The sequence below is a fragment of the Rutidosis leptorrhynchoides genome, chromosome 11, assembly GCF_046630445.1.
Source record: "Rutidosis leptorrhynchoides isolate AG116_Rl617_1_P2 chromosome 11, CSIRO_AGI_Rlap_v1, whole genome shotgun sequence".
Lineage (NCBI taxonomy): Eukaryota > Viridiplantae > Streptophyta > Magnoliopsida > Asterales > Asteraceae > Rutidosis > Rutidosis leptorrhynchoides.
In genome coordinates, this window is record NC_092343.1 from 291701466 (window position 1) to 291717817 (window position 16352).

Sequence of the window (16352 nt, forward strand, 5' to 3'; positions counted from 1 at the left end):
TTAACTACTCTTAATATTCTGTATGATTAACTTGTTCCATTTGACTATTTTGAAGGAAATGGCACCGACTACTCGACACACCGTGAATATGAATGAAGAGGAATTCCGTACTTTTCTAGCTTCAAACATAGCCGCAGTACAGGCTGCGCTAAATACCAACAATAACCTTGGATCTAGCAGTACAGGAAATCGTGTAGGATGCACCTACAAAGAATTCACTGCCTGCAAACCTTTGGAATTTGATGGAACCGAAGGACCGATCGGATTGAAACGGTGGACCGAGAAGGTCGAATCGGTGTTTGCCATAAGTAAGTGTACTGAAGAGGACAAAGTAAAGTACGCTACGCATACCTTCACAGGTTCTGCGTTAACATGGTGGAATACCTATCTAGAGCAAGTGGGACAAGATGATGCGTACGCACTACCGTGGTCAGCATTCAAGCACTAGATGAACGAGAAGTACCGTCCCAGAACCGAGGTCAATAAGCTCAAGACAGAACTTAGAGGGTTACGAACCCAAGGATTTGATATTACCACGTACGAAAGACGATTCACAGAATTGTACCTATTGTGTCCGGGGGCGTTCGAAGATGAGGAAGAGAGATCGATGCGTTTGTGAAAGGATTACCGGAAAGAATCCAAGAAGATATAAGTTCACACGAGCCTGCCTCCATACAACAGGCATGTAGAATGGCTCACAAACTAGTGAACCAGATTGAGGAAAGAATTAAAGAACAGACGGCTGAAGAGGCCAATGTAAAGCAAGTCAAAAGAAAGTGGGAGGAAAACGGTGATAAGAATCACCAATACAACAACAGCAATTACAATAATAATCGCAACAATTATCCCAACAATCGCAACATCAATCGCAACTACAACAAACGGCCCAACAACAACAACAACAACAACAACAACAACTACAACAATCATCCTAACAACAATAACAACCCCAACAACAACAACAATCAGAAGCAGCTATGCCAAAGGTGTGAAAAGTATCACTCGGGGTTTTGCACCAAATTTTGCAACAAGTGTAAAAGAAATGGTCATAGCTCGGCGAAGTGTGAGGTCTATGGACCAGGGGTTAACAGAACGAAAGGAACAAATGGTGTCGGAACGAGTAATGGCGGAGCAAGTAGTGTCGGAGCAATTTATGCCAATGTAGTTTGTTATAAATGTGGAAAACCGGGCCACATTATTAGAAATTTCCCGAACCAGGAGAACACGAATGGACAAGGCCGCGGAAGAGTTTTCAATATTAATGCGGCAGAGGAACAGGAAGACCCGGAGCTTGTTACGGGTACGTTTCTTATTGACAATAAATCTGCTTACGTTTTATTTGATTCGGGTGCGGATAGAAGCTATATGAGTAGAGATTTTTGTGCTAAATTAAGTTGTCCATTGACACCGTTGGATAGTAAATTTTTACTCGGATTAGCAAACGGTAAATTAATTTCAGCAGATAATATATGCCGGAATCGAGAAATTAAACTGGGTAGCAAAATATTTAAGATTGATTTGATACCAGTAGAGTTAGGGAGTTTTGATGTAATAGTTGGCATGGATTGGCTGAAGAAGGTGAAAGCAGAGATCGTATGTTATAAAAATGCAATTCGCATTGTACGAGAAGAAGGAGAACCCTTAATAGTGTACGGAGAAAAGGGCAACATGAAGCTACATCTTATTAGTAATTTAAAGGCACAAAAACTAATAAGAAAAGGTTGCTATGCTGTTCTAGCACACGTCGAGAAAGTACAAACTGAAGAAAAGAGCATCAATGATGTTCCCGTCGCAAAAGAATTTCCCGATGTATTTCCGAAAGAATTACCGGGACTACCTCCACATCGATCTGTTGAATTTCAAATAGATCTTGTACCAGGAGCTACACCAATAGCTCATGCTTCTTATAGACTCGCACCCAGCGAGATGAAAGAACTGCAAAGCCAACTGCAAGAACTATTAGAACGTGGTTTCATTCAACCAAGCACATCACCATGGGGAGCTCCTATTTTGTTTGTCAAGAAGAAGGATGGTACATTTAGGTTGTGTATTGACTACAGAGAGTTGAAAAAACTTACCATCAAAAACCGTTATCTACTGCCGAGAATTGACGACTTATTTGATCAACTACAAGGCTCGTCGGTTTATTCGAAGATTGATTTACGTTCTGGATATCATCAAATGCGAGTAAAGGAGGATGATATTCCAAAAACTGCTTTTAGGACGCGTTATGGTCATTACGAGGTTATGGTTATGCCGTTTGGATTGACTAACGCACCAGCTGTGTTCATGGACCTTATGAACCGAGTGTGTGGGCCATATCTTGACAAGTTTGTCATTGTTTTCATCGTTGACATACTTATTTACTCAAAGAATGATCAAGAGCACAAAGAACATTTGAGAAAAGTGCTAGAAGTATTGAGGAAAGAAAAACTGTATGCTAAGTTTTCAAAGTGTGTATTTTGGTTGGAAGAAGTTCAATTCCTCGGTCACATAGTGAACAAAGAAGGTATCCAGGTGGACCCGGCAAAGATCGAAACCGTTGAAAAGTGGGAAACCCCAAAAACTCCGAAGCATATACTTCAATTTTTAGGATTGGCTGGTTACTACAGAAGATTCATCCAAGATTTCTCCAAAATAGCAAAACCCTTAACTGCATTAACGCATAAAGGGAAGAAATTTGAATGGAAGGATGAACAAGAGAAGGCGTTTCAATTATTGAAGAAAAAGCTAACTATGGCACCTATATTTTCATTGCCTGAAGGGAATGATGATTTTGTGATTTATTGTGACGCATCAAAGCAAGGTCTCGGTTGTGTATTAATGCAACGGACGAAGGTGATTGCTTATGCGTCTAGACAATCGAAGATTCACGAGCAAAATTATACGACGCATGATTTGGAATTAGGCGCGGTTGTTTTTGCATTAAAAACTTGTAGGCACTACTTATATGGGGTCAAAAGTATTATATATACCGACCACGAAAGTCTTCAACACATATTTAATCAGAAACAACTGAATATGAGGCAGCATAGGTGGATTGAATTGTTGAATGATTACGACTTTGAGATTCGTTACCACCCGGGGAAGGCAAATGTGGTAGCCGACGCCTTGAGCAGAAAAAGGAGGCGCAACAAGGAGTTTTAAAAGAGGGAAATTTAAAGGATGAAATACCCAAAGGATCGGAGAAGCATCTTAATATTCGGGAAGACGGAACCCGGTATAGGGCTGAAAGAATTTGGGTACCAAAATTTGGAGATATGAGAGAAATGGTACTTAGAGAAGCTCATAAAACCAGATACTCAATACATCCTGGAACGGGGAAGATGTACAAGGAGCTTAAGAAACATTTTTGGTGGCCAGGTATGAAAGCCGATATTGCTAAATATGTAGGAGAATGTTTGACGTGTTCTAAGGTCAAAGCTGAATATCAGAAATCATCAGGTCTACTACAAAAACCAGAAATCCCGAAATGGAAATGGGAAAACATTACCATGGATTTCATTACTAAATTGCCAAGGACTGCAAGTGGTTATGATACTATTTGGGTAATAGTTGATCGTCTTACCAAGTCAGCACACTTCCTGCCAATAAGAGAAGATGCCAAGATGGAGAAGTTAGCACGACTGTATTTGAAGGAAGTCGTCTCCAGACATGGAATACCAATCTCCATTATCTCTGATAGGGATGGCAGATTTATTTCAAGATTCTGGCAGACATTACAACAAGCATTGGGAACTCGTCTAGACATGAGTACTGCCTATCATTCACAAACTGATGGGCAGAGCGAAATGACGATACAAACGCTTGAAGACATGCTACGAGCTTGTGTTATTGATTTCGGAAACAGTTGGGATCGACATCTACCGTTAGCAGAATTTTCCTAAAACAACAACTACCATTCAAGCATTGAGATGGCGCCGTTTGAAGCACTTTATGGTAGAAAGTGCAGGTCTCCGATTTGTTGGAGTGAAGTGGGGGATAGACAGATTACGGGTCCGGAGATAATACAAGAAACTACCGAGAAAATCATCCAAATTCAACAAAGATTGAAAACCGCCCAGAGTCGACAAAAGAGCTACGCGGACAGTAAAAGAAAAGATATAGAGTTTGAAATTAGAGAAATGGTCATGCTTAAGGTTTCACCTTGGAAAGGCGTTGTTCGATTTGGTAAACGGGGGAAACTAAATCCAAGGTACATTGGACCATTCAAGATTATAGATCGTGTCGGACCAGTAGCTTACCAACTGGAGCTACCTCAACAACTCGCGGCTGTACATAACACTTTCCACGTCTCAAATTTGAAGAAATGTTTTGCTAAAGAAGATCTCACTATTCTGTTGGACGAAATCCAAATCAATGAAAAACTTCAATTCATTGAAGAACCCGTCCAAATAATGGATCGTGAGGTTAAGAGACTTAAACAAAACAAGATACCGATTGTTAAGGTTCGATGGAATGCTCGTAAAGGACCCGAGTTCACCTGGGAGTGTGAAGATCAGATGAAGAAGAAATACCCGCATTTATTTCCAGAAGATACGTCAACACCTCCAACTGCTTAAAATTTCGGGACGAAATTTATTTAACGGGTAGGTACTGTAGTGACCCGAACTTTTCCATGTTTATATATATATTAAATGAATTTTTTATTTACATGATTAAGTGTTTCCAACATATTAAGCAATCAAACTTGTTAAGACTTGATTAATTGAAATAGGTTTCATATAGACAATTGACTACCCAAGTTGACCGGTGATTCACGAACGTTAAAACTTGTAAAAACTATACGATGACATATATATGGTTATATATATAGTTAACATGATTTTATTATAAGTATGTATCTCATTAGGTATTTTAACAATGAGTTATATACATAAAAATGAGACTATTAATTTAAGAAACTCGAAAACGATATATATAACGATTATCGTTATAACAACGTCTTACTAGGTACATATGAATCATATTAAGATATTGATACACTTGGTTAATTATGTTAAATGATAAGTAAATATATTATTAAGTGTATTAACAATGAAATACATATGTAAAAATAAGACTACTAACTTAATGATTTCGAAACGAGACATATATGTAACGATTATCGTTGTAACGGCATTTAACTGTATATATATCATACTAAGAAATATTATATATAAGAATATCATGATAATATAATAATTTAACATCTCATTTGTTATAATAAATAATGGGTTAACAACATTCAACAAGATCGTTAACCTAAAGGTTTCAAAACAACATTTACATGTAACGACTAACGATGACTTAACGACTCAGTTAAAATGTATATACATGTAGTGTTTTAATATGTATTCATACACTTTTGAAAGACTTCAAGACACTTATCAAAATACTTCTACTTAACAAAAATGCTTACAATTACATCCTCGTTCAGTTTCATCAACAATTCTACTCGTATGCACCCGTATTCGTACTCGTACAATACACAGCTTTTAGATGTATGTACTATTGGTATATACACTCCAATGATCAGCTCTTAGCAGCCCATGTGAGTCACCTAACACATGTGGGAACCATCATTTGGCAACTAGCATAAAATATCTCATAAAATTACAAAAAATATTAGTAATCATTCATGACTTATTTACATAAAAACAAAATTACATATCCTTTATATCTAATCCATACACCAACGACCAAAAACACCTACAAACACTTTCATTCTTCAATTTTCTTCATCTAATTGATCTCTCTCAAGTTCTATCTTCAAGTTCCAAGTGTTCTTCATAAATTCCAAAAGTTCTAGTTTCATAAAATCAAGAATACTTCCAAGATTGCAAGTTTACTTCCAAGTTTTCTAAATCCATTCCAAGTAATCATCCAAGATCAAGAAACCTTTGTTACTTACAGTAGGTTATCTTTCTAATACAAGGTAATAATCATATTCAAACTTTAATTCAATTTCTATAACTATAACAATCTTATTTCGAGAGGAAATCTTACTTGAAATTGTTTTCGTGTCATGATTATGCTTCAAGAACTTTCAAGCCATCCAAGGATCCTTTGAAGCTAGATCTATTTTTCTCATTTCCAGTAGGTTTATCCAAGGAACTTGAGGTAGTAATGATGTTCATAACATCATTCTATTTATACATATAAAGCTATCTTATTCGAAGGTTTAAACTTGTAATCACTAGAACATAGTTTAGTTAATTCTAAAACCGGATTTACGCCGTCGTAATAACACCGCGGGCTGTTTTGGGTTAGTTAATTAAAATCTATGATAAACTTTGATTTAAAAGTTGTTATTTTGGGAAAATGATTTTTATTATGAACATGAAACTATATCCAAAAATTATGGTTAAACTCAAAGTGGAAGTATGTTTTCTAAAATGGTCATCTAGACGTCGTTCTTTCGACTGAAATGACTACCTTTACAAAAATGACTTGTAACTTATTTTTTCGACTATAAACCTATACTTTTTCTGTTTAGATTCATAAAATAGAGTTCAATATGAAACCATATCAATTTGATTCACTCAAAACGGATTTAAAATGAAGAAGTTATGGGTAAAACAAGATTAGATAATTTTTCTCATTTTAGCTACGTGAAAATTGGTAACAAATCTATTCCAACCATAACTTAATCAACTTGTATTGTATATTATGTAATCTTGAGATAGCATAGACACATATACAATATTTCGACCTATCATGTCGACACATCTATATATATTTCGGAACAACCATAGACACTCTATATGTGAATGTTGGAGTTAGCTATACAGGGTTGAGGTTGATTCCAAAATATATATAGTTTGAGTTGTGATCAATACTGAGATACGTATACACTGGGTCGTGGATTGATTCAAGATAATATTTATCGATTTATTTCTGTACATCTAACTGTGGACAACTAGTTGTAGGTTACTAACGAGGACAGCTGACTTAATAAACTTAAAACATCAAAATATATTAAAAGTGTTGTAAATATATTTTGAACATACTTTGATATATATGTATATATTGTTATAGGTTCGTGAATCAACCAGTGGCCAAGTCTTACTTCCCGACGAAGTAAAAATCTGTGAAGGTGAGTTATAGTCCCACTTTTAAAATCTAATATTTTTGGGATGAGAATACATGCAGGTTTTATAAATGATTTACAAAATAGACACAAGTACGTGAAACTACATTCTATGGTTGAATTATCGAAATCGAATATGCCCCTTTTTATTAAGTCTGGTAATCTAAGAATTAGGGAACAGACACCCTAATTGACACGAATCCTAAAGATAGATCTATTGGGCCTAAAAACCCCATCCAAAGTACCGGATGCTTTAGTATTTCGAAATTTATATCATATCCGAAGGGTGTCCCGGAATGATGGGGATATTCTTATATATGCATCTTGTTAATGTCGGTTACCAGGTGTTCACCATATGAATGATTTTTATCTCTATGTATGGGATGTGTATTGAAATATGAAATCTTGTGGTCTATTGTTACGATTTGATATATATAGGTTAAACCTATAACTCACCAACATTTTTGTTGACGTTTAAAGCATGTTTATTCTCAGGTGAATACTAAGAGCTTCCGCTGTTACATACTAAAATAAGGACAAGATTTGGAGTCCATGTTTGTATGATATTGTGTAAAAACTGCATTCAAGAAACTGATTTCGATGTAACATATTTGTATTGTAAACCATTATGTAATGGTCGTGTGTAAACATGATATTTTAGATTATCATTATTTGATAATCTACGTAAAGCTTTTTAAACCTTTATTTATGAAATAAAGGTTATGGTTTGTTTTAAAAATGAATGCAGTCTTTGAAAAACGTCTCATATAGAGGTCAAAACCTCGCAACGAAATCAATTAATATGGAATGTTTTTAATCAATAAGTACGGGACATTTCACCTTTAGTGTTCTTGAAGATCTTGAAGCATAAAGCTTGGATCTTTAAGTTTCATGAAGACCATAAACACAAGTTTTGATCTTTATAACAAAACAACAAGATCATAAGCTAGAAAACTTAGATCCAACAACAAGATATGAAGATTCAAGCTAGAAAGCTTGCATCTTGGTTGTTATTGAAGATCTTGAAGCATAAAGCTTGGATCTTTAAGATATTTGAAGATAACAAACAAAAGTTTGAATCTTTATCATAAAATAACAAGATTAAAGCTTAAAAGAAGTAGATCTACAAAGTTGGTGAAGATTTAAAGCTAGAAAGCTTGAATCTTCAATGTTCTTGAGGATTCATGCTTGAATCAACAAGATATAATCAAGATCAAAGTTAAAAGAACTTGATCTCCATGAAAGGATGATGATGATACACGAAATTAGAAGGAAAAGAAGAAGAGAAAGAAACTTACAAGTAATACTAGAAAGGAAGGAAAGAAGAGAGCAAATGTGTGTGAAAACCAAATGAGAGCAAGTGTTGAATGAGAGGTAAATGGCTAGTATTTATAAGCAAAGTTTTGACAAGGATTGATGAGGTGGAGGCCCTAGTGGCCGTAGGTTTTGAGGGGGAGGGGAGGAGACACCATTTTGCTTTTTGATTAGTGGTTGTCTAAAGCATGTACTTATGCTAGAATCCCATGTAACAATATGGATAATCCTTATCCAAATGCTAGTATGACTCATTAATTAATTTATTTTATTTATTATGGGTCACTAGTAATAATACTTGGGCTAATTAATTGGGCCACTAGCTAGTGTAGGGTGGGCTAAGGTCCAATAAGGTAGAAAGTCCAACAAGACTAACTATTGTGATCTAGTAAGTAATTAGTTAAAATTAAGCATCCAAAAACTCAGGTAATTATTATTATAAAATAATAATTAATATTTCGCAGTCATAATATTCCGATTACGACAAAAGTCAAACGTGCGCGCAGTTCGCGGTTTAATCGAAATGTCAAGTAACGCTAACGGTTATAAAGGTTTCCGTTGAACAAGTTAAGTACCCTACATACTCTAAGGCACGTTTTAACATATAAATGGAAGTAAACCACGTATATCAAGTTTCCAGAGTATAAAGTAACACAGTACGCACAAAAATGCAGTTTTGCTAAAATACAAAGCATAAAAGCAAGTCGAAAAAGTCGGGTCGTTACAAACACGATCCAATAATAAAACGAGTTTTACGACATCGGGCCCACATCGGCCGTTTTACGACTTTCGTACAAAATACAAGTTTTCGACCACGTGAGTTTTAACACAAGAATAAAGTTCGAGCATGGTGATTGGAGATACGCTACCCAATCCTAATCAAATCCAAAAGCACGTCTTCTAAGCAACTACGTAAGTCCACTAGTTCCCACGCTTACCCGAGCCACCGCCTCCGTGCGAATCTATAAAAATGTAAACAACGAGAGAATAAGCTAATGCTTAGTGAGTGCAATAGTTACACACATACATATATAATTTACCTACTTGCACTCATTTACCCAAACCACGAGATAAACCCACATGTCAATGTATAAGTAACTAGCATCGTCAATCTTACCACAATAATCTCGTATATTGATGTCAAAGCTAAGGGGTATAAAATACTATTAAATTTTTGCAGGAAATACTATTAAATACGATACAATTTTACACAAGATATTTATTTATTTATAGAATGGATATACTTAAACCTTGCTACAACACTTATAGGCAGTGTACCTAATCGTACAGTAGTGTAGTTTTTAGTAAGTCCGGTTCGTTCCACAAGGAATCTTTTTTAAACAAAGCTCAACGCTATATTAGTTTACTTTTATAAAAATACAAACATATATATAAGTAATATTATTATTATAAAGGGGGGTTTTTACCGTTTAATGACCGGTTTGTCAATTTTAAAACTTTAGTCGCAGTTAAAACCAAATGTAAAATAATAAATAAATACAAGACTTAATTTTAAGTGTAAAGTAAATAACGATAATGAAATTGCGAATAATAAAAGTGCGATAAAATAAACTTGCGATAATTAAAAAGGACGATAATTAAAAGTGCAATTAAATAACAATAAATAAAAGTGCGATAATAGAAGTGCAATTAAATATAAAATAAAGGAAATTAAATATGAAATAAAAGAATTATGCTTATTTAAACTTCCGTAATCATGATGTTTGACGTGTTGATTTTAGTTTTATGCCCATGGGTTAATTGTCCTTTGTCCTGGATTATTTAATATGTCCGTCTGGTTTTTGTCCATAACAGTCCATCAGTCATAAATATAAAGTGCGAGTGTCCTCGTCAAATTATTCTTATACCCGAAGTTAAATATTCCAACTAATTAGGGATTTAAACTGTAACAAGATTTTAATACTTTGTTTAATAATTACACCAGGTTGTCGACTGAGTGTAACCCAAGGTTTTAATATTTTGTTATCAATTATACCAAGTGTCCTTTGTACATAATTTCACCCCTGTTTTAATTATTCTAGTGGCTATTAATCCATTCCCGTGTCCGGTTAAATGAACGATTATTCGTACATATAAGTACCCCGCCCATCGTGTCCGATTGAGTGTATATGGTAATTTATAGGGACGCCCAATTGTAAATCTTTATATTAACATTAACAAACTATCATTTAGTTAAACAAATATAAAGCCCATTAAAAGCTCATAGTCTAATTTCCACAAGTGTCGTTCTTTTGTCCAAACCTCAATTATGGTACAAAGCCCAATTACCCAATTTTAGTAATTAGCCCAACATCATGATTACTTCGTTTTAAATAAGCATAATAATAACTTAGCTATGAGACATTAATATAAAAAGGTTGAACATAACTTACAATGATTAAAAATAGCGTAGCGTTACACGGACATAATTTCGACTTACACCCTTACAACATTCGCTAACATACCCTTATTATTAGGATTAAAATTAAAATTAAAATATAAATTATATATATATTTTACGTATGAATGAGGAAAAGAAAAAGATGGTTTTTGCGATCAGAATTCGGTTGCTTTTATAGGGATTTTTGAAACTTGAGGCTCCGCGACTCGCGGCCTTTTTGGCCTTCAAACTCCGCGAGTCGCGGAGTTTGCAATTACAGCTCACTCTGGTTTGGAGTCTTTCTTGCCGACGGTTTTTATTATTTATTATAATATATAAATAATTATAAGAATTATTTAAATATTATATTATATTTATGTGCATAGTTGACTTGTAATTTTTAGTCCGTTGCGTCAAGCGTTGAGAGTTGACTCTGGTCCCGGTTCCGGATTTTCGAACGTCCTTGCGTACAATTTTATATTTTGTACTTTGCGTTTTGAATCTTGTACTCTTGTAATTTCGAGACGTTTCTTATCAATAATTGGAACCTCTTTGATTGTCTTTTGTACTTTTGAGCTTTTTGGTCGTTTGCGTCTTCAATTCGTCGAATCTGTCTTTTGTCTTCACCTTTTATTATTTAAACGAATATCACTTGTAAATAGAACAATTGCAACTAAAAGCTTGTCTTTCTTGAGGAATAATGCTATGAAATATATGTTCGTTTTTAGCATTATCAAATATTCCCACACTTGAGCGTTGCTTGTCCTCAAGCAATATCGTCTTGAAATACAAGAATCACTTCTTTATTCTTCACACTTTGTACATCAGTGATTTCTATTCGGCGGTATAAACAATGGTAGTAACGATATGGCTTACAGTTCCACATGACTATAAAAATTTAGATCCATTAAGGAAATTGGATCTTTATGAAAACATTTGATCTTTTGAAAATTAAATCTAGTTTTTACCCTAGATAAGTTTTCCGGAATAACCCTTTACCGGTGTTTGCAAAATATTTTTGTGGGTTTGGTGGGTTTCAGATTTGAAAATTTTAGCTCAAAACTTGCGGTTTTGTGTCACCCACTTGCTAACCTTGTATTTGGAAAGCAACACGTCCAGTTTACTTGTCCCGTATCTTACCTTTCGGTAAACTACCGTCCGATTGTAAAGGAAAGCGTTTGAACAAACAACTGTTAAGGCAATGTCCCCTGACATGCTTTTAATTATGGTCTATAACATGTCGGACTCAATTACTATCCTTGGTAGGAGCAATAGTAAAGCTCACCCTTATGATTTTTCGGTATGGCACAAGGTCCTGTCTTTGATCACTATGCAACCACCGTTCTTACGGTTGACACCCGATTTGGTTCAGGTGACCTAATGAATTCCAGGTGAATTCCTAGGATTTTACGTTCAATGGTAATGAACGCATTGAAAATAGGGTTTTCAGAAAACAAATCGGTTTGTAATTTTGATCAAAATATTTTCTCGTTCAAGCTCGAGTTTAGATATCATTGAATTCCATGAGTTTGTAATTCTCAATCTTTAAGGTCAATCTCAAGGATTGAGTGATATCAGTCTTAAAAGCTGATTTTTAATTTTTAAGGAGATTATCCTTTCTGGGGATCTGATTCATTAGTCTTATCCAGCTAATTTGCATGGTGCCCCCCATTGTACAAGATAAATCCTTCTCATGGTTAGGATAAATCTGACCACTTGGCGACCCTGTTTAATGCTGAGGTCCGTGGATTTCCTGCTGATTTTAGTGATGACTTTTCTAGATTTTTCGTCAACCTACAGCTGGTCTGGACGACAACTTCATGACCTAAATCAAGAAGCGCGTGTCTTTTTCGGAAGACTTTACTTCCTTTTAATGATGGAATTGATTCATCGTGTAGATCCATCTTTTCTTTTCTTTCATCGGGTAAAACAGTTTAGTTTAGTCCAAAGCAAAAGTATTTTCAGTTATTTGTTACAGATATATGTGACATATGTTTAAGATAACTTGGTAAATTTTCCCACACTTGACTTTTATTTTCCTTTTTATCGTCCTCTATTCCATTTTAAATGAATTTTAACATTTTAGTTTGTTTCTCAATTTATGTCCTTTCCGAGGTAACAATAATTTCAGTGTTAAAACCTAGTTTTATTGTTCATAAATATGTATAAATATGATTTTGAGTTCATTTAATTGAAAATTTGGAAAAATTTTACTAGAATTGGGTAGTTAGTATATAAGACTAGGGCTGTTCTTTTTTTATCAGAGAGCACTAGATTCTAATACAACTACTGCTTTACTAGTATTTTTAATGGTAACCAAGTGTTTAAGATAAAAATTTTAAAATCCGAAAGAATTTAACCCCTTCCCACACTTAAGATCTTGCAATGCCCTCATTTGCAAGAAATCAGTAATAATTTAAATTATTGAGGGTGATTAGTGTGAAAATGATTAAATTTTTACCAAAGTTTCCAAATATATTGGCGTTTGTTTGCTGAATGATAAATGGTGTACATCATTTGTTCATTCCGTCTTGTTGTTATTTCACATATATTTTGCATCTTGTCGTCAAAATTAGTTGCTTTTTGCTGAACTTAATGCCAGTCTTTGAAAATGCGTTGTTTTACCCTGTTGTGTACATAAGATAAACTGCAAACATATATACATATTTTTGAAGTTTGGTATATTACCCCACATTCAAAAATTATTAAAATCTAAGAATAAAAGTTAGATAATTATAAAAATGATTACAATATTAACAAAAGTATTAAACGTATCAATAATTACAAATTACAAAAAAAAAAATAAGTATACTAGGGATGATACTGGTACCAATAGGGGTTCCAGGCATAACCATAGATGCTATAGAATGCTTCGGCAGGGTTATACGTAGGATATGGTGGCTGCATCTCTATAGACCAGGGAGGGAAGATGGGTTTCGGTGTAGGAATATAGTTTCTACCTATATGTTGGCAATGAGCTATGATTTGGTTCTGATGAACTTGCCAATCTTCAAATGCTCTCTGTCTAGCATTTTCGTATTCCTGAGAAGCTATAAACCTTTGCATTTCTTGCATCGCATTCCCCCCTCCTACATTACCTTGCTGTTGGTTTCTCTCAACCTGTGGATGTCTACCATGGTATGGTACTGCGGCGTTATTTCGCCTCTTCAAAACTTTCGCACAATGGTATACATTTAAACCTATAGTATCGCGGGGTTCCGGTTCTTCTACTAATAATCCCCCCCGACTTATATTCACACCGAGATATTCACCAATCAAAGTAATAAAAATACCACCTCCTATTATGCTATGCAGTCGCATCCCCCGAACCATAGCTGATAAATAATAACCCACACAATATGGTATACTTACAGCGCTTTGTGGGTCTCGAATACACATATGGTAAAACAAATCCTGTTCATTTACTTTTTCCTTGTTCTTACCCCTTTGTGTAATCGAATTAGCTAAAAACCTATGAATCACTCTTAATTCGGCTCTATCTATATCCAAATAAGAGTAATTTCCCCCTTTGAAACGGTGATGGCTTGTCATTTGACTCCACACACCGTGTGTATCAAAATTTTCATCTATCTTTCTACCGTTTAGTATCAACCCTCTACAATCGGCAGATGCTAACTCCTCAGGCGTATATATACGTAAAGCCTGAGCCATGTCTAGTAAAGACATGTGGCGCATCGAACCGCCTAACAAAAATCTAATAAAAGAACGATCGGTTAAACTAGCTACCCGATCATTCAACTCTATACTACACAACAATTCTTTACACCATACTTTATATACAGGTCTACGCATGGTGAATAAACGTATCCAGTCATTAAAAGTAGAATTACCATACCTCTGTACAAGTAATTCCCTAATTGGCCCGGCCAATTCTACAACTTCTAAGGGTCCCCATTCTATGACCCTCGGTACCTCAACAACCTTAGAATGAAGAGTATGCAAACCCCTTTGATATTTTGGATAATCTATCCAAAGTCTGTCAAATCTCAGGTTCGGGTGCAACTCTTCCAAGTGCATATCGGAAAAGGTCATGACTGGATGAGGTATATCCTGCTTGTAGTAGTTATCCACCTCCTGTTTTTCCGCATTCTCAGCAGGAGCATTACAGGCTTGGGATGAAGATTCACCCCTTTCAGTCTGCAAAACACATCAAACACAATTTTTGTGCATCCAAATATGCATTAGTGTCAGCAAAATCATCAATCAAAATAATTACAATGACATTATCAATTTATATTAAACTTAAGCTTATTTTCACATTTTTATCAAATCTACACTTTTTCAAATAAGCATACACGAAAATGTTCGCCAAGTTCATAAGCATTCAACTCAAATAACATGTCAAAATAATCATTACTAGCAATTAAACAAGTTTCAAATGGCATTATCTTTCAAAAATCAAGTTCATGAATTTTAGACTTGAAAAAGTCCAATTTAATTCTCAAAATCATGTTTAGGCTCAAAGTTTGGATCATTTAACTACCTAAACATGTTACACTACTTAATTTAGCAACAATTCATGACAAAAATCGGCCATAACCTGTTTATATCAAAAAGCCCCAAATTTGCTCAAGAACACAAACCCTTGATTATTCAAAATTTGAAGTTTAAGGCTTCTAATCATGTTAAATAGCATCAATCTAGGTTATACAAGCATAATACATAAACAATTTAAGCCTAATTACACTAAAAAGCATCAAAATCAAATTGGGGAAAAAATGGCTCAAGAACACTAATTTCGGATTAAATGGTGTTTAGGTGTAGAAATTTACCGTTTTTCTTGAGTAATTCCTAGATAGCATCCTTCTCAACATGATTTTAGTAAAAAATTTGGTGATTAACGGTTAAAAATTGTGATTTTGGGGTGTATTTTTCGGGTATTTTCGAGCAGTTTTCGCAGTGTTTGTGTGTTTTGTGGGTTGGGACTGATCTGTTTCAGCTATATTTTTTTTCTGTAATCCGACCCCTCCGCGAGTCGCGGCATTTAAGCCTTCTAACTCCACGACTCATGGAGTTTGCTTTTTTTTTTTATAATCATTAACTTATAAAACAATTAAGTACTTAATTTTAAAATTTTGTTTCCCTTGTTATTTAGAACGAGGTCGTTTCGGATCGATGTCCTAGTCCGTCCCTCGACAAAATTTTAAAATTTGTCTTTTGTAGCGATTGTTTTAAAAGCTAAGATTTTTGGGGTTTTTTAATGTTTTTGGCATACTTTAATTCAATGAGATTAAAAATAATGATAATAAAAGTTCTCGTCCCTCTCTCGGGTAAAGCAATTTCGGTTCAAAGACCTAGTCTTCAACTTACGACGAATTTTAAAAATCATATTTTTAACTTAATGAGATAAAGTAAATTTTTGTTTTTAAATTCACACAACTTAAATATAAAATTCAAAATTTATATTAAAAATTCACACCAAACTTAAAATTTGAAATGCATAAAATTAAAAATTTATATTTTAAAAATTAAAAATTCACACCAAACTTAATTTAAAAATTTATAAATTCATACCAAACTTATATTAATTTTTCAAATATTTACAATTTTAAATATATTGTTTTT